The sequence below is a fragment of the Falco peregrinus genome, chromosome 4, assembly GCF_023634155.1.
Source record: "Falco peregrinus isolate bFalPer1 chromosome 4, bFalPer1.pri, whole genome shotgun sequence".
Classification (NCBI taxonomy): Eukaryota; Metazoa; Chordata; class Aves; order Falconiformes; family Falconidae; genus Falco; species Falco peregrinus.
The window spans coordinates 77,622,710-77,646,937 of NC_073724.1; the positions used below are offsets into that span (position 1 = coordinate 77,622,710).

The 24,228-nt window shown below is 42.6% G+C and overlaps 1 protein-coding gene and 1 long non-coding RNA gene across 8 annotated transcripts in view; one reads left to right on the plus strand and one right to left on the minus strand.

The window, feature by feature from the left end:
- Positions 1–7,144, minus strand: part of LOC114011074 (uncharacterized) — a 31,733-nt gene extending 24,589 nt beyond the window's left edge. Inside the window, exon 1 of the long non-coding RNA XR_003552815.2 lies at positions 6,203–7,144. This is a non-coding gene — a long non-coding RNA (uncharacterized LOC114011074). The remainder of the gene's footprint in view (positions 1–6,202) is intronic.
- Positions 5,740–24,228, plus strand: part of KLF12 (KLF transcription factor 12) — a 246,896-nt gene continuing 228,407 nt past the window's right edge. For 2 of the 7 annotated variants that reach the window (XM_055803099.1, XM_055803106.1), the window contains exon 1: positions 5,741–5,975. The gene's annotated coding sequence lies outside the window, so the exon portion shown is untranslated. Of the gene's footprint in view, positions 5,976–6,023; positions 6,179–7,150; positions 7,374–7,896; positions 8,070–24,228 lie in introns of those variants that run through there. The other 5 variants (XM_055803102.1, XM_055803101.1, XM_055803103.1 and 2 more) reach the window with 5 other exon arrangements.

Here is a 24,228-nt window from a genome sequence, read left to right on the forward strand (position 1 = left end):
TGGAAGCTACAGGGAAAATTTGGAAAGATTGTCCCATACCATGTCTCTATCTTACCAGAAGAGATGTAGCAGCTTTAATGTTCATATGACAATACAGTACACCTCTCTTTATAAAGCACTGTTTAAGAGAATTCTTTTTTTTTTTCTTTTGTCTCCTAACCAACCAAACAACACAGTATTCAATATGAGAAGTTGAGATAATGGAATTAAACATGGAGCTTAAAATTATGTAAGAAATTTTATCAGGGTGACGTTTAGGTCCATAAATTCAGCTACAGAGTTTAAAAATGAAAAGCCAGAGCAACTCGTTCTGTTTCTGGACATTGAATTGACATGGTGTCCAGAGCCAGGAAGTGCTTGTCGTATTTTTTTTTTTTCTTACAAAACCATTAACCAAACATTGGAGAGATGCAAAACCCAAAACCTCCTTCTTTCCCAGAACATGTTCCTTCATGACATGCTACTCCCTATTAACTTTTGTCAGTGTCAGATTATACTAAATAGGGAAATGTCCCTCCTGTTCTGCCTCTTAAATAAGATCATAACCCTTCAAGGATTCTTGCTAAAAGAAGGCAAGTTTAAAATAAAAAATAAAAAAAAAGTGCATGATCTCAATCCAAGGTTATAGAAAGAGCACAGAGCTTTCGGATTGAGGGAGTGAAGCATTAATACTGCAAGGCCCCACTTTCCTAGAATATGTGTCTTGGCAACGTTGTTAGTCTAAATCTGGCAAATTGAATATTTTTTTCTCTGCCCCTGGAGAAAATCATGCACCTATTACATTACAATTCTCCTCTTTTGGGCAGTGTAACTGAACTATTCTCCATTATATACTTTATTGTGTCAAAGAGTCTGTGTTGTGTACACTAACACTGCCATTTATGCACCAAGCTTGGTTGGTTTTGTTGAGTATTTTTTTAAGGAGAGTGGGATGTAGGGAAATGATTTCCTGATAATCTGTCTAAGAATGAACAATTGGCTCACACAACGCACAGAAAACACACAAATGTGGTGTACAAAAGCTCTGATGTTCATACCCAAGGCATATTACTGCTGATGTTTGAACGAGTCACGTGAAATACGACAGCGCTACTTGTTAGTTGTACTTCCACATTTTAGATTGACCATTTTGGTTAATGGCCACCTAGAAGTCGACTATGAACCCTAGCATTGGTTGGCGGGGTGCCATGCATGTTAAAATACTTTGTAAATAAATTCAAAGAAACAGAAGCTGACATCATTGCTCCAAAAAGTCTGCAACCACATGCTTGATGGTGGCTGTATCATGAAGGGGCAAGGCCCACACATTCATGTTAAGCTTAACACCAGTTTGAGTGGAGGAGTGGAGGAAGCACTTGGCGGATGATCACAGGCTGGATTGCAAGACAGCAGCCATGCCCAAAAGGCTGTATTTGCTGACGTGGTCAACTCCTTGGCAAAGAGAACCCTTTTATTTGCCTGTATCCAGAAGGCAAGGCTTGTGAAAGGAATTAGTAACACAATCCCTCAATTCCAGGTATTTGAATTGATTATCTGTCAACCCAAAGGTTTCCCTAAGTTCAGCAAATGAACACAATCTGTCTTCTAAAATATATCATGTAATTTGTTAAAGCTTTTGTCTAACTGTGCATCCCAACTAAAAATGCATGTAGTTCCTCTTTTGGATAGTAAGGTTGATTTTTTTTTTTTTTTTAATAGTTTATTTGGGTTAGAAAATTGAAAAAACAAGCTGAAATGGAATAAACAATAGACAACGGAAGAGTGAATTTTTAATAACTGGAGTTAATTTAAATGACAAAATCTCTCAATATTCAGCACATTACTGATTTATTTCAGATGTATTTTTATGTGTTTCAGGCTTGCATTGTTAAAATATGCTATTGATTTTCTGTTTTCTTTTGTTCTGATGTTCCAGCATGCTCTCTGCTGGTGATGCCATTCCCCATTTTGAAAAATTATTGATTATTGTAATTTAAAAAAACCCAAACAAACAAACCAAGCCTTAAAACATGATTAAGTTAAAGGCAGAAGTTGCTAAATTGCTTTCAAAAGTATTATTTTGTTGCACATTTGCCGGATTAGGATCTAAGAAAAAATGCAAATAAGACAACGGATATTGGGGAAGAATGGTGAAGAAAATTCTGTATCAGTGGACAACAACATAGGAGAGGTGAAAGGCTGAGGAACATTATGGGGAGATTTTATAGGATGTTCTTTTTTGGTAAGTTTTTGGAAAAGAACAGCTACAGCAAGACTGGATTGACAAGTGATTGTAAGTGATTGGGACTCAGTAACAGTGAATCAGTAGTTCTGCTTTGTAGGCAATGTGGCAGAGGTGGAGGATTACAGAAAAAGTCTAAAGTACACACATCAACACACATGTTGAGATTCTGAAAAAGTAACCAACCATGGTTGTTTTGGGTTTTGTTCTCCCGATTTGTTCTCCTGGCTTCCAAAGCTATGTTCTTCTGTTTTCAGAAATTGTATATGGCTATATACCATTAACGTTCCCATTTCAAAATTTAAGACTTTTGTTTCTGGAAAAATGGCATGTTGAAAAGTCTCATTGATTAATAGGAAATGTGATTAAAGTTACTTCTTTTAAGAAAAAAATGAAGAAAAAAAAAAGAACTTTCCGTATGTTTAGAAATACTAAATGTTTTCAAAGTATTTCTGCGTTAAAACGTAAGCCAGCACATTCTCAAATAGATGATGTATGCTCAGCTTTTTTAAGCTAGATGGGAGTGGAAAGAGAGGGGTCAGGTATATGGAGTGAGCCAAGACAGTGATTTAGTAGGACAGGTTTTCCATAAAAGCATGTGATTGAGAACTACATTTCCCTATAAATCTGTGATATACATCAAATACTAATGTGTAATATCCCTACTTCTGTATCAATCTATTGATATATAATCATGTAATACATTTCTCCTGCGAATGTAGCTACGCATTTTTTGCTTTAGATACTGCCCTACAAATTCATGCATGTGGGTAATAGTTCTTAGTAGCAGGCAATAGACCATGTAAACAGCCAACATAGCACATAATGAAGCTCATGGAGAACAATTTTTATCACCAAATGTCAGTCAGCCAACCCCTCTTCTAGATTATTCCTTAGATATAGTAGATAAATGAATAAAATATTTCGAAGTATGACAAAATAAATATTGATGGTTTTAAACATTTTATCTGAAATTCAATGGAAATGAGCTTCGTCTGCTTCTCGGGGCACGGCAACCTGTGTAACATGATGTTTCTCTGTTACGCACCTTATCACACTCTCTACATGCAATCTTCTTCCTGCTATCACTATTAATTTTTCATGTGCCAAGTATTCATTAATCCTTTAACCTCTGTAGGTAGAAACCAGTTTTTCTCTGCAGAACACTCGGTGCTAGGAAATCGTTGCTCCCTGTTCCAAGTGGTTAAGAGGGATGAATATTAATACTCTTATTTGTTATTGATAAATCTGAATATATGCTACACATCTATTCAGGGAATGTTTCCAGTGGTGGTCTACAGCAGCCTGCTTCCAATGGGATTGCATATTTTATCATTTAAAAGAAGTGTTACAACGTTAACTTTTGACTTGGGTAAAATCTTCTGAAAATTCCATGAATCACGTATGAAACCTACAGTTGTTGGAACTGGTTCTGTATCTAAAGTAATAACATGAGGAAATGCGTTGCTTGGTTCATTAGACTGTATTTTAACTCTGTGCTCACTTTTGTTGAAAGGAAATTATTACACTAGAGGCAAAATTATAATAGCAAATTGTGCCTAATCCCCTTTATAGCTTGTGCAGGCATATATTTACATAGACTGTGAGGTAGACTTTTGTTTATATCCATTTTAACGTTTATTTGCTATTCTGCCTTTTTTTTTTTTCTTTCTTTTTTTTTAACCTTGTGGAAATAGAGGTAAGATGCAGGGACAAATAGTGAGGGGGTTATATTACCTAAACTGTTTATGCCAAAAGGTGGCAGAGGACCATTTACAGCGAGAACATACGAAGCAATGCATCGATGTATTTCAGGCAGTTGCATTGAAATCCTCTAAGGAAACAAGCATCAGTTCTGGTTCTTTTGGCTTCCTCGGTAAATAGTACGTGGAGCAGCAAACATTAGTTTGTATTTACCGAAAGTAATAGCATTTTAGCAGTAATTATTTACCTGAGCTCAGCCTGGCTTTCTGTGCAAATACGCTAGCTATACAGGCTTTTACAAACACACTCACACCCTGGCCCAACATACTAGGCAAGGCATCCCTCTTTTTGCACTTTATTTACCAAATAATATTGTTATGAATGGGATCCTCTGGAGCAGCTGAGCTGAGCTTGAATTTGAGGAGGACGAGGGGTGGGGACACATGAAGAACTTCACATTTCCTACCTGCTCTGACCACAGCTTTTGCCAGGGTCCAGCATGGCACCCTGACTATTCACAAGTCTACTAAGCTTGCTTAAATTGAATCCCCTTTGAACATTGCCCAGAAACTGTCTTAGCAGCCAGGACTGGTCAAAGCTTACCTGCACTCCGGCATGGAACATGAACCATAGCGGAGGAGGCAGAAAGGAGCCACATCAGCTTTAGGTTAACAAGTGGCTCTCCAAGGCAGGGGAATCCCGAGGTAATCTGTAATAGCTTTGACACAGGACCTTCCCACCAAAATATTTTACAGTGTGAACACATACGTATAAGAATGCTTTTGAAAGAAAACAGATTTCCTTCTTGAATGCCAACTCTCAGGATTTATCTTTTTGTTCCGAAAGTTTTAAAAGTTCTTCTCTAAAAACAACTGTGTAGAACAGTTGATGTTTTTAACAAACTTTAAGAATTTGTAACATGTTTTTCTGTACGTTGTTATTAAAGCCTTTACAACCTCGTATCTCGCAGCCCCTACGCGTGAAGTATCTCCCCATAAAGGGAGTTCTCCGTTTGCAGAGGCGCAACTCAGCCACACGCGCTGACCTCCACCCCAAAATACCACCTCACCGACTCCCCGCAAGCTGCAGTGTCTGTGTGCAGAACTAACAGCCCGGCCCGGCCCGGCCCGGCCCAGCCCAGCCCAGCCGCGCAGGGTTGGCGGCGCTCAGCCCCGCCAGGTAGCTGCCAGGCCCGGCGCGGCCAGCCCGGATCCGCAGCTGCGCGCAGGCCGCCCCCGCCGCTCGGCCTCCCGCGCCCCGCCGCCCTGGGACGGCGCCGCCCGCCCCTCGCTCCCCCCTCCCCGGGGCGCCCCGCGCCTCCCCTCAGCGCCCCGGGCGCGGTTCTCCCCCCCCCCCCCGGGACGCCCGTCAGTGTCGTCGACGCCACGTCCCCCCCCGGCGGCCCCTCAGTGGCACCACCGCGCCCCGTGTGTCCGCGCCCCCCGGGGCTCCCCGCAGCGCCCCCAGCGCCCCGCCCCCCGGGCCGCCCCTCAGCGCCCGCTCTGCCCCGTGCCCCCTCCGGGCCTCCCCCATCGGCCCGCCCCTCGCCGAGCCTCCCTCGGCGCCCCGTTAACCTGTCCCGCCCCGGGCCGCCCCCCGGCGCCCCCGCTGCCGGCCCGCCCTGCCCCTCCCCGCAGCGCCCCCGGAGGCCCCACCGCCCCGCGCCTCCCCTCTGCGCCCCGCCGCCCTGCCTCCCCGGGGCCGGGGCCGGGCGTTCCCGTCCCCACCCCTCCGGGGCGGGGCGGGGCGGGGCGGGGCGGGCGGCGCACCGGGCGCCGGGGCGGCCGGGGGGGCGGGGGCGCGGCCCCTCCCCTCCCCCCCGCCCGGCTGCCGGTGGGGGCGGGGACGCGCCGCATGCCAGCGACGCCACCGGCGCCCGCCGCGGCCGGAGCAGGGGCCGGGAGCTGGGGAGGGGGACACCGGTCCGGACCGGGCCCTTTGTCTGAGCGGCCGGCGGGGCTGTCGCGGCGGCGACCCCACCGTGAGGCGAGGCGGCGCCGGGAGCCTCCACCCCCGGCCCACCCTGCCCCCGGCTCATCATGTGACGCGGGTAAGTCGGCGGCGAGCGCCGCGGTTCCCCGGGCTGCCCCCATTCATTTCCCGGGGACGGCGGCGAGCCCGGCCGCCGGTGCCCTGTGCGAGCGAGCGTGCGGCGGTGCCCGGGCAGCGCGGGGCGGGCGGACGGGCAGCAGGGAGCGGGGACCCTGTGTCAGGGGAAGGAAACAGTTCCTCCTGCTCTCCGCTGCTGCTCAGGTCTGTGCCGATTCCCTTTCTTACCAGGATAAACGGCTAACGTCTGTGGGTTTGGCGGCTGCTGTCCCAGTCAGCTATTAAAAAAAAAATAAATCGCTCCTTATGCTGAAGTTAAATAATCCTAAAGCAAAGCGGGGGCAGGGCGCCCTCCCCTTCCCCCAGCGACGCCGGAGCGGGCTCCGCCGCCGGGGCGAGCCGGGGGTTAACGGCGGTGCCCTCCCTCCCTCCCGCCCTCCCGGTGCCCCGGCGGCAGCGATGCCGGGGGGGGGCTCTGTGTCTGCTGGGTGCTGGGGGCCGCCCCCGCCGCCGGCTCGAACTTTTCCCTCAACTTTCCCGCTGAAGCTGTGGGGTGGTGAAAAAAGCGGGGGAAAAAATAAAAAGCGCTAAGGGAGGAGTGATGGGCTGGAGCGCCCGGCCCTTTGTGCTGCCGTCCCCGGGCGGGGGTGCGGGCGGCCGCCGTGCCCCGGCGCCGGTGGGGGGTGGGGAAAAAATAATATATAAAATAAATACTAAAAAAATATTTTTTGAAAGTATTAAAAAAAGAAAAAAGGGCGTGTAACGCTGTACGGGGGAAAAAAACCCGGAGTGTAACGCTGTAGGGGGGGGGAGAATAAAAATCGGAGTGTAACGCTATATTACCTTCTACAAAGATAATTCTATAAAATAAATCCTTGCTCTTTCAGAAGTCGGCTGGCGTTGCCTGGGGAGCAAACCGCTGGTATTTGCGTTAAAAGCGTGTGCCCGGAGGCCGCGGGAGATGCGTGCCCCATGGCATCCCCCCGCGAAGCCCACCGGAGCCTTCTGCTGCTGGTGCGCCAGGGAGGCGCACGGGGAGGAAATCTGGGCTCCTGCCCGCCTCCCCCAAAATCCCTCACCACAGGGTTTTGGGGGAGGCGGATGGGAGCAACCAGATGGGTTATTTAGGAGCAACCAGATGGGTTATTTTGTATTCTGCCCCCCCCCGGTTTGCAGCGATGTGATGCTCCGCTCCAGACAGTGGGGTTTTTTTCTGGATCTTGGCGTGGTGTTCCCTCCTGCAAACGGGCTTCTGTGGAGAATAGGATGGTTTACGCGCTTAAGGAGCAGGTACGAGCAGTTTGATAGGAGGCACCAAAGAGAAGTTCACTTGCATCGGGTTTTATATCAAGCTTGTGAAATCCTGCTAGCTTTTGGCACTCTCCCTCCCCTTGAATAAGTAAGTAAACCAATTTATTTTTTTTCAATTTATCTGTCAGGAAATAAATGGTATCCTTCTCCCCTCATTTGTTTGGGTTTTTTTTTGCTTTCCCCTTTTTGTCTTGCACGGCAGGTACATATTCGCTGCAACTTTGTGAGGCTGCTTTATATAGCGCTGGCATATGGGCTCCATTTTCTGCTTTCTGGTTGGTCTACAACTCTGAAATGTACAGGAACAGCAAAGTGGTCTTAGCGTGGGATTAGTAACTGTGCCGAATAGGTCACAGATGGGGCGATAGGAGCATTTTATTAATGACGTAATGCTGCATAAACCGAGTCTGCTTTTTTTTTAAAATGTATTTGTGCTGGGGGAGGGGGAATATCTTTCAAGCGGGACGTAATCAACTTGAAACCGTTGCCTGCAAGCTTGCATGTCACCTATCGACACAAACCGACCACAGATAGTGAAGGAAACGTTGCATGTGGATTTTTTTTTTTTTTTTAATGCTTTTTATTTTTTTCCCCTCCCTGTGCCGCTTGAGGCTTTGGCAGCCGGTCGGAGCTGCCACCGCTATGCTGCCGGCAGGTGCCCAGGCTGGAGCCTGGTGGGATGACATCACCCCCTTGGTGGCTGGGGAGCAGCACCCATGCGCACCCCTCCCCGGGCCAGCACACCTACCCGCTTGCCCCTGCTGCATCTGGAACAACAGTGGTGGTATTTTCCTTCTTTTTTTTTTTTTTTTTCTCTCTCTCTTTTTTTTTTTTTTTTTTTTTTTTCCCCCCTTTTATTATTTTTCTCCCTCCTTTCTTTTCTTGTGTCTGGTACCTGGAACTCGGGGGGGGGGTGGGGGGTGTGTGGTGGTGTCGGGGAGGGCAGTGTGGGAGCACCTTTCTTTAGGCAAATCTTGTCATTAGGATACCGGCAGCTTTACAAGGTGGCTTGCGCTCCCCCCTCCCCTCCCCCCCCCCCCCCCCCCCCCCCCCCAAGTTCATGGAGGAGTCAGTAGCGTTTAAAGAAGGAGGGCTGTGAAAAAACATATTTTTTTTTCTTTTATCCCCCAGCTGTGGGAATAAAGAGGCTTTTTGAGGAGGAGGTATGCCATGGGGCGTTTGATGAGTGATTGCATGTATGCCGGAGGGGCTGGCTGGGAAGGAGTTTAGGATGTGGGAGATAGTTTGGTCTCTGCATCTGATAGTGAGGTAATACCAGACATGTAAGGAAGGGGGATGGGAAATGAGGTATTTCTAATTATTTTTTTTCCCCAGCAATACTTAATATTTCCAGGCCTTCCTGCGTTCTCTTGTAGAAAAATCTTTGCTGGAAGGGCCCCTGAGAACCCAAGAAGATTGTGTGTAACAACTTTTAAAAATAAACTTGAAGATTCCAGGACAGGCTAATAGCAGAGTTCTTTGCCAGCTGTTTCTGTTGGGATGGGCCAGACCTGAACATGCGTGAGCAGAGTTTTACTTCGGCCAAGGGGAGGCTGAAATGCAGTGGGGTAAACCAGCTGCTCTTCCCCCAGGAGGTGGTGGACTGGGGTCAGTGAAGGGCTTGGGCTGCAGAGCCCCATGATAGCAACTGTCTTTCTCTTCACCCAAACCAAGGTGGTGTGTGACAGTACCCACCATATCCAAATAGAAATACAGGCCATGTTTTTGAGGGAAACGGCCAGTGCCTCTCCCAGGTGCTTGGGGAGCTCTCTGCTGCGCTGTGGGATTGCCAAAGCTCTGTGATTCGGTGCAGGTTTCAGCTCTAGAAAAGTGTTCTATTGTTTAATTTTTGGGTGGTTCAAAGGGAAGGCGTGTGCCTTTTCTTATTGCTGGGTGGATGATATCCGCTTATGCTAGCCTTCTCAAAACTGTAGCCTCTGTGCTTCAGGCTGCTGGATCACCTTTGTGAGCCTTGTGCACCCATTGGCGCCACGTTTCAGGTTGGTCAGCCTCCTTGCTCGTTCCTTCAGTCAGTGTCATTTGCATTGTGTAACAGGTGGGTTTTGACCAAGTCTTTAAATCAAGTAAACTATCAGACACTGAATGAGGTGTTTGTATATTAATAAAGCTAGTGAAATATTTTTATTGAAGTGTTTTGCTTGTGGCTTTTAAGTATTGTGGCTTCATTTATTTTGTTGGAGCATGACTGTGGTGTGCCTTTCCTTGACGTAACTACAAAATGAAACAAAAAAATTAATTCATTGAAATGGAAATTTCATTTTTAGAAAAGCTGAAATGGATGCAGCACTGAGACTTTGACCTTCTCAGCTCTTGACTAGTGGTTGTTTACTACAGCTGCAGCTGTGCGTCTTTGAAAGAGGAGGAGCTGCAAACACAAGCATGCTCACTTTCCCAGGCTAAGAGGGAAACATACAATGAGTATGCTGTTTCAAAGTGAGATGTAAAGAAAAGTATTGAGCAGTCAGGCTGTGGCTGTTCTTTTCTTTCTGTGCAAGGTGTGCTGTGCTGTATCTGTAAGACAGATTTTGAGTTTTGGAAGTGCAAACATGAAAGCATGAAATGACTACGCTCCCTGTGCAGTGAAAAAGACATTAATTTTTTAAAAATTAAATACATGCTTATGCTAGAAAAGAGAAATACTTTTGCACTGTAGTACTAAGGACACTTTGAACATTGTTCATCAGTGGAAAAAGCTCCATGTAACCTTACCCTGTGTTCAACAACTGAACTTTAGACAGTCCTCTTGCTTTTACTGAATGAATGATATTTTTTTTTTGAAGTTGGTACTAAATACAAAAAAACCCCAACCAAGTGTTACATTTGAGGATTCAGTGTCAAAATGATTGTATTAGTTTATAGCTAGGCATAGAGCTAGGTTGACAGACTTGACTAGAGCGTTGACTATGGCACTGTTGCAAAGAACCAATGTGAGAATAGTTGTGCACTAGTTTGGTTTATTGGTGTATATTTTCAGAAAACAAAAATTGGTGTTGGCATTTGGAAGCTCTTTCTGTGCAGAAGGTCTGCTTAGACTTGGTGCCCTAAAATCCGTGAGCTTTCCTGTGTTTTTATAAAGTTTGGTGTGACTGGTATGTTTGAAGTTTATTCTGAGTGTATGCACTCGTGTTTGTTCCCAAGCAGTAACTACAATACAAAAGTGGTAGAGTATTCTTTAATTAGTTTTATTTACCTTTTGCTGTCAGAGAATTCTTAAAATAATATGGAGAGACAGAAGGGAGAAAAAAAAATAATGTGGCATTGCCAAAGTCATTATGTCTACACTGTATGTAACACTGAGCTTGTGTGGACTCTCAAGTATTCTTATGGTATTAATCAGAAAATGTGGTCTAGACTTTGGTCTAAACCAAAATCAAATTATAATATACAAATATTTTATGCATTTATGTCTACTGTAGAGTGATGTGTTTTGATTTGGAGAAGACAACTTTAAATTATGGTGTGCCTTGGTCCTATAACTATTTCTGTCATTTCCTGCATTTTTGGGAAGGGATGGTAGCATGAGCCATCCCAGTGTTTCTCAACTGAAATGTGTGTTAAAACTTGGGAGTCAATATATGAAGTCACATGAAATATATTCAGGGACTGTATGCTTCATACTGACAACGTTTCTTCATGTATTCCACATCTGTGCACATCAGCTCTTGTGTCAGTGCCGCTCCTTAAGCTGCAGGTACGAGGGTAGGACTTGTCTAGGTGTTGGCTTGCTGATTATTCCTTTTTTTTTTTTCCCCCCTCTTTTTAGAATATTTTTAAAGTTCAGTGAAATCACAAAGATGAAAAAGCTAAGGCATATCAGAACTAAAATTGTGTGTGTGAGGGTCAAGGGAGATCCCGTGATTAAAGACTATTAAAAGTATATGCTCAGTCATACTGAATAAAGTTTGCCAAGACCATTGCACAGTGGCATATCCTACCCTCTGAATGCAGTCCAAGCAATGTCTGTATTTTATTTTTTTTAATCTCCTGGTTTGTTTATTTGTTGATAGAGTATTCCCCCCTCCCCTTGAAACAAATGCCCTCATGTGCAATGATGTTTATCCTCTTGCGGCTTGCTGGTAGCACTGATGTTGGCAGGCCTTGGAGCTGCAGTGCAGACCAGCACCACTTGAGTTAAGGAATGTCTGGTTAGCAGTAGCAAGCTTTTGTCCTCTCTGTGAACCAGCCTCCAGGACCGGAATGAAATGCGCTCTTTGCTAATGGCTGGCACAGTATTTGCTACATAGCAGAGTAATGATGGGACTCAAAAATCCTGAGCTTTGTTCCTGGCTGTGGGGCGAGCGTGTTCTCGTTGTTTAAACGTGGAACAATCAAATGCGTGACCTTGGACATCAGTGCTGCAAAGGGGATAATTAATCAGATGATGTATCATGTCAGGAGACCTGAGTTCTGGTCTCAGTTTTGTCAGATGTCACCTAGAACAACCACTTTGTTACCCTCTGTGTAAGGTGGTAAGCAGTGACCCTAATTCCTAATTAGTGTGGGGTGTTGTCTAGTGGTCGGAGCTGCAAAGACTACAAGGTTGTGCATACTAATGCTGATCCTCCTGCTGACTATACCGAAATGGTTTCTCTTTCTCTGCCTTGGCCAAGAAGGGCTTTGCTGGTAGTGGTGTTGCATCTCTTTTTCAGGAGCCTTACAGGTCCCTGATGGCAATGCGGGAAGCACAGTGTGATGCGGGCTGGACAGGTCGGTGCAGGGGATGTGAAGAGAGCTCAGGCCAGCTGGAAAGAAGTTCAGGTCCGTTAGCAGAGTTGGAGGTGCTACCAGCGAGCTCTGGAAACTCTCCTGAGCATGGGTGAACTGTTATTCTCAGGTATTTTCTTCAAGTCTTGCCAGACTGGCATTGACATGGGTAAAAGCAAATATCTAACCCCAGAAGTTTCTGTCTTTTCTGTGGATCCCTGGGGAAGAACCTTTCCAAACAAAATGTTCTGAATTATGTTTTACTTTTTTGTCTGCTACTAAAATTGTCAGAAGTGACCGGTGTGGTCTCCAAAACTTTGAAATCAGATTTTGCAGAAGCGGTCGCTGAGAATTTCAGCTGAAATGATTGAAGTTTGTGAAATGGAATGATGCAATATTAGAAATTTGTAACATGAATTTTAAAGAGTAACTGTGACTGTTGTCTTGATGTGTCCTGATATCAGAATGATATGGAAATACTCTTTTTTTTTTTTTTCTTCTTTTTTTTTTTTTAATCTGTCTTTATTTTGAGTGTGAAGTACTGGCCTAAAACAGTTTTTAGTTATTCTTCAAGTATGGATTGGCAGTGCTCTACAAGAGCATGTAAAGAGCTGTGATTGATGACACTTTAAAATCTCTTTAAGTGTTGGACAGTAGTTGGATCTCTTCCAGTTTCTTTTTCAGCAAATCTTTCAGTTGCAAAAAATGAGGGAAATGAAGTTTTCCATTAAAAAAAAAATACAACACAAAAACCAACAAACCAAAACTAAAAAACCACAAAGGTGGGGAAAAACATTCCTTTCCAGTTTCTATAGATCTGTAACAGTTACAAGACGACTTAATTATTCACAGGTTCCATCTAACCAAGGAAATCTTCTGTATAGACAGTGCCCTGCAGAATTTTGTAAGAAAAAAAATCAACTGCGTGTGTTATTTTTCCCCTTCTGAAAGGGAAAGCATGCAAACTCAGTCTAGCTAGCAGGCAGATTTGGTGGCTGCTATCTCAAAAAGTGTTACCATTTTCACTTTTACTTTCCAGATCTATATTCAGCTAAATCAATGTTTTGCTAAAATGTCTTTGATATTTGTCTAAAGAGTATGTATTGATTAATATGGACCTTCTGTCTTGAGAGGGTGATAGGTTTGTAATTTTTGGTTGTGGCTATTGGGATAAAGTTTACAATAGTCACATCAAACAACTAAATATAAACATAGCGGAAATTGAAAAATATAATGAGATTCAGTACTTTTTTTTTTTCTTTTTTTTTTCTTTTTTTTTTTTCCCCTTCTTCTTTACATCCCTGCTAGTATCCAAGATAGATTTATTTTGTGCTTACTGGAGTTGTGCTCTCCTTTAGATTTCCCATATTGCTGGATTTAGGAAGACAATATTTCTTCTTCATTGCAATGCTAAAGAAGCATGTGGGCTGGGTGGGGATGGGAGGCTTGAGTCTATGCATAGCAATCACAGACACTTGCTTAAGTCGGTTCTGGTGGATAGCTTGAATAAAGTCCATTCCTTTCCCCAGAAAAGGAGCCTGGCTCATCCTTGCCTCAGAGGCGTGTACTAAAATCACGACACCAGAATCATTCTCGTGGTCAAAAGACCATCAGAAAAACTCTCTGTTGGCTGACAGTAGAGGAAATCTCAGATATTTAGCTCGTATGTAGATGCGTGCACTGTACTTGTTTAAAGATAGGTGAGAGGTGACCTGCTGTGCTGAAATCCTGGGAGAAGCATTCCTGGCCCTGCAGGATTTGGTGATGATGATGAGGGAATAGCAGTTTCTGTGGGCTTTTCTCGTGGCTTTCGTTACTTGGTGTTTAACCCTGTGTGTTGTGAGAGCATGCACCCCTAGCTAGGCTGTGTTTTCCTACAGTAGGGACAGCAATAGGAGCTTAGCGGTTTGGTACCCAAGTCCTTCTGTGGGCATAGCCTGAAGTCCATCAGCAGAAATAAAAAATACTTGTACCTGCAGATCCTTCCCATTAAATATTATTGAAGTTCCATGCATGCATGGCTTTCATTAACGCGTCTTTTTCCTTGCCTTAAAAAAAAAAAAAAAAAAAGAAAAAAAGAAAAGAAAGAAAAAGAGGACTTAAAGGAAAAGGAGAAGGTTTCTTCTTGTGATGAATTCTGACTGCAGTGGATGTTGCACGGTCCCATCCCTGTGCGTTTAGCTATTGTGCTGCCTTATGCCTCTTGCCAGCAGCACTGCCCTGCCTCTTTTTGGGTGAGGAGTGCTGTTCTCAGACATCCTCTTGCTTTTGCAGTAACCCTCCTGCTAATGACCTGAATGGAGAGTGGCTTGTCATTAAAAAGCTTCTTTATTCGTTGTTTCCATGCACATTTTATGGATCCTAGATTATTCTAAAGCTGCCTTCATTTTTACGAAAAGTGTAGCAACTTCAACTACTCTTCCCCTTCCTGCACCTGTTTTTTCTTGAAAACGTTTCTTCTTGTACTGTTGTGCTTTTCAACCCATCCAACTGAAGAAGCCAGTGGCCTTTACACAATGTTAAAACTAATTCAGTAAACCCAAGGATTTTTATCTATGTCAAAGAATCTGTAAAAGTAATTTTTATAGGAGGGAGCAGAAATCAGACACATGCTACAGCAATCATTTGATACGATCTAAACCAGTAATTCCTGTCAGCGTTTGTCAGACATTATAGTGTTTGCAGTTTAAAAGTTGCATGACTAGACCACAGCTTTTACGAAGCTTGAGGATTGGGAACCATGTCAAGTACGGGAATTGTGTCCTAAAAGCATCTTGACAGTGCTGCAAGTGCCGTAGAAGATGCGAAGCCACAAAGCCGCATTTAACCAACATGTAAGCTGCAAAGACTTTTTAGGATTTCTGCCTGGTTGAACAAATTTGAATTTAGCCACAAATGCTGAATTCAGTTTGTTCTCACGGTTTGTAATATGAACACTGTATTTGGGAGACCTGTCTAGTACGAGGCTTCCAGAGTGAAACGGGGCTCTTAGTTCAGTGGTTTAGGAGTACCTCTGGGCTGTTCTGCTTTAAAACCGTCATCCTTGCTCTTGGGGCTGATGCAGGCTTTGATAGCTCTCTGTACAGCCATCTTCTGCCTAAACATGAAGTCCCGTGTTGAGAGGGGGATTTAATTCCCTGTGTTGTAGGCTAAAGAACATGTTAGGTACCCCCCATAGAGCAGCGTGTAAAATACAGTTTAAGTCTTCAATGACTTAGTGAAAAGGCTTTGAAAAGTGTGCATTTGAGGTCTTAATTGAAGATTGAAGCTGCATTTCAAGTTCAGTGCCACCACGAAGTATGTTTTCAGATGATGGCTGGTTCTTTAGTTGGTTGTGGCATTTAAGTGGGTAGCAGAAGGAACATCGTGTAAAGTCAAATGAAGTTATACTCAGTGGGGGCAGGACCTGGTGAAGTGAGAAGAAATAAAGAACTCAGCATGGGGTCAAATTGTAGTTTCATTGATGTGAAGATCAGAAAAGACCATTATGGTCATTAATTCAGTTTAAATAATGCCATCAATAGAGTATCACCTTGGCCTGCGTGAAGCATGCATGGTCTCCTAGAGCTAGAACATTTTGTGAATATACAGTTGTAATGTGAAAAACCTTCATATGATGGGGAATCAACTGTTGTCTTTGGTAAGCTGTTCCAGTGGTTATAATTACACTTATCTCTGTGTTATTTGTACCCTGAATTTATCCATATATTTGGCTTTCAGCCACTTAACCTTGTTATACCTCTGTCTCTTAAGAGAGTGGTCTACCAGTCACCTATCAATTCCTTCTCTGTCTTCATTTTCAGAGTTTGTATAATTGAACAGTGTTTTAATTTGTGGCTGTTGGAAGAGGGTGAATTGATTTAAATCAATTTGACTTTAAAGTAGCGGGCAGGGAAACTTGATTTAAACAATCAGTTTAAATCTTGGTTGGTTTCTGCAGTTCTTACTGATTTTTCTGTTCCCAGTGATGTCAGTCGGGTAAGTGACATTTAGTTACTGATAGCAGCAGACAAAATAGTCATTGTACAGGGTATATTCAGATTTTTAACCAAGAGAATGCATTGTATGCATACCTATATATTTAAGAAGCTTGTGGAGTTAATGATAATTTCCTGAGTTTTAATTTTTGCATGTTTAATATTGCAATATGACTTATTTACTAGATGGTTTTATTTGATATTGACTTTGTCAGCTATACTTAGATAGAAATTGGAACCCATATAAACCGTAGAAAATATTTAAATTATATTTATTAATGTTTTGATTTATTTTTAATGTGCTGCGTTACTTTAAAAATCATTAAAAGGTATTTGTGTTTAAAACAAACTTTTATATAAAATAAAGGAAAAATAATACTTGATTATTAATAGAAACTCATATTTTCAGTTTAAAATATCCTTGAGAATTTTAGAGATCACCCTTCAACACATTGTTTATATAAAAAAATTGGAAGAGAAAACCACATTTACCTAGTTTCTTTTGTTCCTGGTAGATTTTTCAACTTCTGAATGAGCTAGTTATTGGTCTGTTATTGGTGGTTGAATAAGTTGTGAGAAACAGAATTTTCTATTATGCACTTATTTATTAGTTTACTACATTTCAGTTTTGTTTAATCTGATTTTTATCAGTTAATAGTTTCAAAGAAAATTCCAACAGCAAATGAGTACTGATTGAACCTTGGTGAAAGAAGGCATATAAATTGGTTCCATAATTTCAAATGTAATTTTGAATGATTTAAATAAGAGTCAGCTTTTTCCTTTAGTACACATAATAATATTACAGAATAAAAGCCGTTTCTTTACCAGACAGGTTTTGGAGCACTGTTGGAGTGGTACCTGCTGAGCAGAATTGCCGAGGCTTAATGTTTGGCGTGCTTACCTTGTGCTGCACTTCTCAGACCTTTCTGTCTCTTGGCTTGTTCATGTTTTTTCTTTCTACGTTTTTCTGGGCTAATTTCAAATTTAATAATGCTGTTACTTGCTACTCCATTTATTTATTTATTTTTTTTTTACCCCCTGTAACTGCTGCTCATTAATCCATACTAGTCTTAAAAGAGCAAGAGTACCAGGTAATTCTGCTGAGCTGTGCTCAGCTTGGAAGTTGTGCTATTTCACAGTGATCTTATCATTGAAGCCGTACTGGTACTTGAACAAACTGGAGCTCTTCCCCACAATTATTTCATCCTTTTTGGAGGCTGCCTTTCCATGCTTAATGTAGTGCTCTGTTTCATCAGTCTTGTCAAGGAGATATGATTATGTAAATAAAGCTTAATTTCTACATATTCTGACTTTAAAACTGTAATCAAAGGTACCTGTATTTTATAAGGAAACCAAACTAAAGATGGGCCTTTATCCTTTTTTTTTTCTTTGCCTTGTCCCTGATGTCTCAAAACAGCACTAAAGGCCAAAGCAATAATTATTTTCTTTTGCCAGCTTTTTCATTGTATAGTTTTGTTCAGCATTATAGCTCCATTTCTACTTGTATTTCTTATGGTGCCAGGCAAAATGATGTAGAATGCAGAGTTACAAAAGAATAGTACAGTTGGAAATGTAATTCCCTTCCTCCTCCTCAGAGAAGGAAAAATAAGTTTGTTGGCTGTGTCACTCTTTTTTGCAAGTTGACGTGACTAGTCCAGATCCTGTGAGAAGGATCAGGGCTGGGAACAAGGGCCATTGTGCAGAGTAGCCCTGTGTAGGAAGTCAGAAGAGTGAAAAGCAGTAGTCAGAAGAGAGGTTTTATTAATGCTTCAGGCTGCACAAGAGGAAAGTGAGCCAGGTAAAGAGCACTAGAAATACATCCAGGCATGATGGAGAGTCTCGGCCAAAAGAATTTCCTTATGCTCTTGAGAGAAGTCCACACAGGGATTTACTTACCTGTGTTTCAAAAAAATGGAAAGTGAAATATATTGTAAAGCTAATTTTAGACCCATCTCATACAACAGTGCTGCAAAACTAATTGGTCTGTGGGGAAATGTGACCTTTCTAAAATCCAGTCGACCTCCAGTCAATTGCTACAGTCCAAGCATTTGTTCCAGTTGCTCCTCCTGACAAACTCTTCTCCAGTGCTGCTGCAATGTCTTGGTTTAGGCTTTCAGTGGAGTACTTGAAGTAGGCTTGTGCTTTCCTTGGTTGGCCTTGCTACTATTCATGGGTTTTATGTTCTTCAGGAACCACCAGTTTATTAAGATGTAGCCCCTTACAGGCCGCCAATGGTGTCTAAGGCTCATGCATGGCTTTCCACAGAGCTTTTGAACTTTGTCTTTGGAATACTGCTCTTTGCAGGGCAAAGCAGAAATGTGAGCCTGAAGTGTTTGCAGTCATTCATTAACTTAAAATCCTTTCTCTGTAAAGGCTAATGATGATTTCATTTTTTACTAAAGTGGAATTTTTAGGTGTTCTTTCTTGATCTTCGTCAGTAATGTTGCTCTTCTTTTCTCCATGCATTGTCTATTAGCCTTTTAATCTTTTTTTTTGCTTTCAAGTTTTTTTTTAATGCAGAATTAGTTTCCATTGCACATAGTTCTAAATGTAAAAAGCAGCCATGCCTTAATTTATATTTTCATGTTATAGATTACATAGCCTGTTACAGGTCCCTGGAGTGCTGAATTTCTGCTGAAGATTTATTGCAGCGGTTCCTGAAAACACTGTGGTGAAGCAGTAACCCCTTGGTTTCTGGGTCGGTGCAGTAGACAGCTGGAGCTGCACGTGGTGTCCTGGTGCTGCTGTCTTGTCTCGCGTTTGGGAAAACTTGGGGTACCTCACCTCACAAGTTATCATGTGGAAAGTGGTTCTCCATTTCTTCTCCATTCAGGTGGGGTTGTCAGGTGCCTTTTGTGTCCCAGTTCCAGAAGAGCAGGACACCTGAGGTTTGAGGTGACCATGATTTCGCTTGCAGTCTAGCAGGAGGGTCCCTTGGGCCTTTTCCTGTCTTTGTGCTGTGAGTGAGGGCTGCCTTTGGTACATGTCCTTGTGTTTGTTCTGGCCCCAGGATATTGGGAGAGTATTTCTTCCCTTTCCCATCTATTTCCCAGTTGTGCTGTTGGGCTCAGTGTGAGTCGCTGTTCTCTGGGGCGAAGGCAGGTTTCAGGGGAGAGAAACTACTAAATTAAGGGGTGGAGGGAGGACACAAACAGTCCAAAAAAAAGTAAATGTGTGTGTATTTCATTAGTAAATGGTGCCAAAAAGAAAGCCTGTTGTTGCTCAGCAGTGACTTAAGATCTTTTGAAAACTATTTGGTGCTGAACCTGCTTTCCATGCAACATGGATTTACCTTATTGTAGCACTAGTTATTACCCACTGAAGATCTTGTCCATTACTAGTATCTCAATTACCTGCTCTGGAATGCATTTTCTTATACTGCAGATAACTCTGAGACACCTTGTAAGACAGAAATTGTTTTTCACTGCTCGCCATGGAAGTTTGTGTAGCTAACGTGATGCCTGGTACATTGTGTAAAGTGATTCTGCTGTAATGGGTTCATTTTTGTGTGGTTTGAACAAGCCTCTGCTGTAATATCAAAAAGAGTCTCCTGGCTGCTTCTTCTAGGCTTGATGAGTAGCTGCAGGTTTATCTTGTGTGTTGGTCTTGAATGTGAGTCTTTGTAGGATCTGTGCTGGATGCAATAAACTTTGTTAGAGCCAAAGTCCATGGATTTGGCTTGATGCCTGTTAGATCAGGAGGAGGTTGAGGTGTTTTCCTGAAGGGCTGATGTGTCTCCTGTTACCGTAAGCCACCAAAGAGCACCTGTGTCTTACCCAGTGTTGAGTTTCTCTGAGTAAACAAAACGCAACATCCTGAGGAACTTTGGATATGTGTTTTGTGTTTTAAACAATTATCGAGGGCATCTTGTAGGTAGATGTGAGCAGATATGAGTGAGATGTGTATTTTTCTAGTGTGGATACTTCTGGTAAAAATTCAGTCTTCGATTTTTCAGCAGGGATGTTTGGACACATAATGCTTTTAAGTATGTAGTTTAAAAGCATGTTAGCTAGCTTTTTGAAACAAGTCTTGCAGAACTTCTAACAAACAGGAAAATAGATTTCTTTGTTGCTTTGATCTGTCTTCAGTGTGTAAGAGCACAAAAACGTTGTTACAGGCATTTTGTTTTAAAGTTTTAAGTCTTCACATTTATCAAAGTGGAATTCATAGATTTGTTATTTCTACTTAATGTCAGGCTTTACATTTTCCTCGTCTCTTCTAAAGACAGAGGTATTATGTCATTGCTGCTTCGCTGGTAATCTTGTTTCTTTCCAAAGATCCCATTGACAAAATTACTTTGAGTATATTTTGTGCTTCTTGCCATTTATTTTATGTCTGTGGGATGCAGTAAGCTAGTCATGCCTTAAATTGATTTAAGTATCTGTGCAATAAGAAAAATAAAGAAGGGGGGGAAAAAAGAAGTAAGCTGCATCTGATTATCACATGCTACTCTATCCCTAGATTTAGTCTCTGTCTTTATTAACGTTTGAACTTTCCCATGAGATGCATAATGTATTTTTAGAGAGGGTGGTGAGATATGTTCAGGTGTCCATAGGTGGTGTACTGGCTGATAATTGGGAAGTCATCTAAGTGCCTTATTTATGCGTGTGCAAAATGAATGTAATGCTGTTTACCCTGGACACTTTTCAGATCTACTACTGGGAAAAATACGTAGAAAAGCTGAGTAATACAGGGTCTATTAGACGTGTGCTTCAGATGGTAAAGTCCACAGGGATTTCTGTAGATGCTTGCTATGTAGCTTCAGTTGCTTCTGCAGGCTAATGTTTTTTTTTGGAAGACATGAGGAAAAGTGTGATTTTTTCCTTTATCAGACCAAGAGTAACTTCTATGAGCCCTGTAGCCATGAAAAGTATATTGAAGGGAGACTGTTTGCAAGAGGTATTACCTACTTGGTTTCCTTGGAAACGTGAAACATGATTTACAAATATTGACTTGAGAAAGCTGCAGCTTAGAGGAAATCCTAAACTGTTGGTTCAGGCTTTTAAACTAGTATCTCTAAAGAGTTTAGGCCATATTGAAAGTCACTTCATGTCCATGAAATGATAATTCTGGGTTTCCATGTTTCTTGGTGTAATAGCTAATTCTGGGTGCTGAAGGACTGGAAAGAACCTGTGATAGTTTTACTGGGTAAGGAGTGCTGAACTGGGATACTTGGCTCCAGTTTCGCCTGTGTGAAACAACCCAACTCGTGCTGGAGTTAACAAATTAATGCTCCTAAAAATAAGGTTGTTAGTGCCTTACTCCCAACTGATGGACTGCAACCTGGAATGTTCTGTTTTTGATGCAGTTAGACACTGTAGATCATCATTCATGCCTTGTAAATGTTTCTAAACTCCACAGAGGGTGGTTTGAATGCTCTTTGTTATGTTTCTGCAAGAGACTGTGTGATAAACCTAAGTAAATTAAATTTACTGGATAACTTATTTTTATTGTATAGGAATTATCATATATGCTTATTTTTAAAGGCTGCTGATCATAATTTGGTCCTGCTGGGCTTGTTCAGATTTTCAAAACGAAAGCTTCTTTATTCCTGGAGCATAGTATTAGATTATCCTGAAGTTGGTGCTAGGTTTGTGCTGGGGGTGTGGAAAGGGGCATCCACGTGGGAGAAAAAGCATACAGCAGTGTTGCGTACATGTTATGAGTGCTGAGTTGTATACAGAGTGGATAGAGATTGCTTCTTTGTGCTCAATAGTGAGGGACAGGTCTTGGTTTAGTCAATCTAACTGAGGTGCTGCTGACTGTGGTTTTATTTGTGCTTCTCTTAGTGTCAGCGCTGACTTACACAGTCCCTGTTGCCACCCACCTCCTGTGGTGCCTGTCCCTCTGGCACTCATACTGCTTTCACTATCAGTGGACTGGATTGGGTCAAGAAAGTGCCCCAACTTCTTGGGTTTTACTGATTTATTCTTAACTCGGGTTGTTTTCCCACTTTATCCCCGCAAACAGCTATGGCTGTGCAGGAGTGCACCAGGTGGTTGGCGGCCACCAGTGCTTCTGGCAGGAAAGCACCTCTAGTCATTCCCAGAGTTAGAAGTGTGACAGCTTTACATCCCCATTGTGTTTAATCCAGAGGAATGCCTCCAGAGCAGAGGTGAGATCTTGGATTTTCCTGGGGAAAAGCCCATCCCACGTGTGTTTGGCTGCAGTGCTAGTTGTTTCGTGACTGTGAGAAGATGGTGAGGCACAGTTTTTTAAGGAGCTATGATGTATTATAATGAACAAATGACGTACTTGGAAAGAACATGAGCATTGAAGCTTGTGCTTCTTTTTTAGACTGTGTGTCTCAAGCCATTGGATTTTTTTCTCCAATATGTATTACATGTTTTATGCAAAATATTATTACCTCTTACAAACTGTGCCTTGCTTGGTGATGACAAAGGTGTTTATGGTGAAGTGGTCCAAGGTAGCCTAAGGATGTGGCTATACTAATTAAGGCAGGATGAATCTAGGTCTGCCTACATCTGGGGCTGCAGGAGGATTTTTACACTGAAAGTAGGAGGTGGGATGCAGGCAGGTGGCTGCACAGGTGCTTGTAGAGGTCAGGTCCTAAATGTCCAGAGGTGTTGGTAGTGTAGGCAAGTAAGGACCACTGAAACCTATAGGTCAGTGTGTCACAGATAAGACAGCTATATCTATGGGCTATATGTCTTGTGGGATATAACAGTAAGAGCAAATAGGTGACCACAGGAGCCCTCAGTGCATGGGCCAAGTGATGCTGCTTTTCTCATCAAGCCAGTTTAATTGAGGAGAAAGGCTTTGTTAAATGCTTCTGTAAATAATGCTTAACATCCTTAAGGTTACAAGGATGTTTGTCCTCACGTGGGTGCTAAGGAAGAAGGATTCAACTGTATTGTTTTTCAGTGGCTGGTTCTAGCAGATGAAGGCAGCTTGCTCTTGATTTACCACCTGCAATGGCTGTGGATTACAATGGATTACAGTGGCAGAGGCTGTGAGATGTCAGGAAGATTAATGAATGGGAGGAGGGAATCAGAGAGATCTATGGAAAGAGAAAGTGCATATGTGGAAAAGGCATAGTGGAAAATGACAGTGATGCAGAATCCCATGGAGACTCCTGCTGTTGGCAACTTGTGTACAGAAGTGTTACGGTGAAGGAGAGGTCAGTAAATCAGAAAGAAAAAAAAAGGTTTGGTTCGTGTTTGCAGAAGGAAGGCTGAGAAGGGGAAGTGCTTGAAGTGCTTGTTGAGTCTTACAATGGGATGTTTTTTTGTTTGTTTGCTTGTTAATCAAAGCAGAAGGTAGAGCTCTATATGGCTGAAGGCAGAACAGCAGGTATACAGAGTCATTTGTTGAGGATCATGAACATGCATCAAAAAGTGAGTATGGTGGTTTAGGATGCCAAACAGATCCTAACAGAAAAGGAAAATAAGTATGACCTGTGGTTCTTTGGGTCACCAAGTAAACTACAGGGATTAACTGCGAAGTCAGTCAAGACAGGAGCAAGGATTTGCAGCATAAGAGTTCTACTAAAATGATGATTGTTTTTATATGAAGACATTGTGCCAATGAAATTCAGTTTGTGTACTGCAAGACTGATTGTAAGATAAATGCCTCTAGATGAAAGCTGGAGAGAAGTCGCTACTCTCTCCTTAAACATAGAAGGAAGAAGGGATAACTGCAGTGAAGATGTATAAATAATTATCAGAAAATGAACAGATGGAAATCTATGAGATGACAGCATGATACTGGTTGTATTTGAAGAGTGAGGATTCTTGTGGATTCTTTCATTTAATAATAAAATTAATATCTTCTGAATAACACTCACTTTAAGTCATTAGAATAGTAGCCAACTAAATAAGGTATGCAGCCTCTAAGGCAGCAGTAGGGGAAAAAAGTATACCCTTAGACCTAATTGCTCTTTTCCATTTTTTTCTGATTTTCTAGGGTGACATCAGTAAATTGGTGGTTGGAAAAACTCAGTCCTGTAGAAACATCAGTTAAAACTATAAATGTTTGCTGTTTTTCTGGCAGAATATTGATACTATTTTCAGCTTTGAACTCCTCATTGTTTCTAGCAAGTGTAGGTAAATTTTAGAACTAGTTATGTGGTATTGATTTAGCTGTTGCTTGTATAATACTGGAGGCTCAGAGCAGCTTTGTGGTGGCTCTAAAGTAGCTTCAACACAGCATCAGTGTAAGTCCTTGGATATGTTGGCTCTTAACCTATGTTTTATTGACTTCTGGCAGTAAGGTGATGAA